Raw genomic sequence first — 2,500 nt, 5'->3', positions numbered from 1 at the left:
ATAGAAAAGTAATGGTATTGCTTAACAGAACTTCGTAGAATTAATAAAATGCTGTTGATCACGCGTTTACAAACTCAGCGACTTTGTTTTACAAGCAGCGTTGTCAACATTTTATCTTTTGCTAAATACAGCATTACTTGCTACAATGTATACCTGTCAAACATATGTCCTCAGTTTCCCATGAAGTGTACCTGAAATGATCAAGCCAACTGTACACAACTCACTGCTTAAGACATGTAGGAGAAATTACATCCCTAATCGACCCGCTGACTCTCTCCCCTCTCCTTTATATACCGTTCTTTTGTTAAAGTTCTTTAATCTTTATTTCCTTTTCATTTCCTTATTTGCATTCTCGTTCTGGATGTAAGAGGAGGAACTACTCGTGTTTTGGGAGTAATTTCTCTCACTCGTTTCCTTTTTATCTCCAGACGTAAAGGTTTGAGAGTTCTTTTATTACCTTCTTTTATTTCCTCCTTTCCTTTGCATTATTTTTGTATAAGCTTTTTTTGGCACAGGAAATTTAGAAGAGTAATAATTCTTATTTCTATGGATCCATTTCCTACCTTGAATATGATTGTAGTTTAACTTCACCTCCAGGTATTTTTGCTCGCTATGTCATCATGTTCATGTTCATTCCCGGCCGGTCACAAGCTCTTGTATTTGTGTGATTTCGCCTGGGGTTCTGATCCCGAGCTCGTTAAGAGAATCCAGACATTAATGTATCAAAAATATATATGGCTTACTTGAATATGAAAAACACGTCTAAGTGTGCAAAATTTATCGTATATATATATATATATATATATATATATATATATATATATATACACACATATACATATATATATATATATATATATATATATATATATATATATATATATATATATATTCGGGAATAATTAACTGCAGAAAATCTCTTTTCTATATCTTATAAAACAGATTTACCACAACTGATGATTAAATATCAATAAAAAGTAATGGAATTAAACATGGTACACCCTATCTATTTTCAATAGCTAAATCATTTAAAGAAGAAAACTGTAGAGAGAAACTATTCGATTAATTTTATGGGCGATCGTAGAACAACCATACAATTATCTATATACGAGACCGAATTTTCAACTCTACTTAAATATGCGTTAACTATTTAGGGTTTTTTCTTCAGGCTAAATTCTTATGTCACTCTGAATATGTTGGGTGATATATAAAAGGTAAATGAAAAGATATTAGCATTTATTTTACCTATATAATACTGATTATCCTATATAATGAAAATAATATCTTTTGTAAAGATATTCAACATCTCAGGAAACTGATATTGACAAACAGACAGACACACAGATAGAAAGAGGGATAGAGAGAACGCAGTTATGGTTAACGCTCTTTTATCAGATAGGATAGAAATATAAAAAGTAATTTCAAATATAATGGCAAGAATATATACTCAAGTGCAGCAGATGTCGAATGCCGAAAGTAGTGGTGAGAAAGAAAAAAAAATATGCTGCCAGGGAAGGCACTCCTAAAATAAACTCATCAAGGGGAGGCTGCACCACTCCACCGTAATGGCAGCGGTGTTTACAAACCTCAAAATAGCTCTTACATAAAAGTCTCTTTAAGTGCAATGTGTTTGCTTATTTCACGCTCGTGCATATGAGAGAGAGAGAGAGAGAGAGAGAGAGAGAGAGAGAGAGAGAGAGAGAGAGAGAGAGAGAGAGAGAGAGAGAGAGAGGGTGTTATTGTCAGAAAATCTTATAATTTTAAATCTTTTTAATTTGATTTCATTTAGGACAATTATCACTGAAGGACGACAGACAATTTTAAAGGAAACCAAAGTATGTCCAAAATCATATCTCGGAAATCTCTTGATTTTATATAAAAGTACTTTGTACATTACCAAACAAGAATACAATTACCTTTTCAAAGAGAAATGTCTTAAGGGATTTGGTGTTAATATTAGGTATATACATTAACAACAACATAAAATTATATCAACCATGTGTTTTACCAGTATATGTATGTCAGTCAGCCTTGTCTAGTAATGGATATATGATCTAAATCAAAACCTTATGATAAAGGCTTCGTACTACCCTATGGCGCTCAGCTTTCAAACATCTGACTTATTTTATAGTTCGTGAATAATGATGACAATTTACTTAGTCTAACGACGCCTCACAGTGCAACGAACGCGTTACTGAGAGTGTGAGTGTCCATTTGAAATTATATTACATGCATTTGTCAATCTAGCCTGAGGAATGCGTACGTATTTATGAATATATATCCATAATTTCCTCTCACATACATATCATGGAATATTCGATTATAGTAACAAAACTAATAGAGCTTGTGAAAAAAAAAATAACGTACAAAGAAGAAGGAAATGAAAATCAAAACGTCTACTTCTGTTCCAACGAACCACTGAACTGACAACCCTAGAAAACATAAGAAACCTTTCATATAACTTTGACAAAATCGACCATGTCAATTTCAGAGTATAATC

This window comes from Palaemon carinicauda, chromosome 15 (assembly GCF_036898095.1).
Source record: "Palaemon carinicauda isolate YSFRI2023 chromosome 15, ASM3689809v2, whole genome shotgun sequence".
NCBI lineage: Eukaryota > Metazoa > Arthropoda > Malacostraca > Decapoda > Palaemonidae > Palaemon > Palaemon carinicauda.
The sequence above is the reverse complement of the archived record's forward strand: the minus strand, read 5'-3'. Positions refer to the sequence as shown.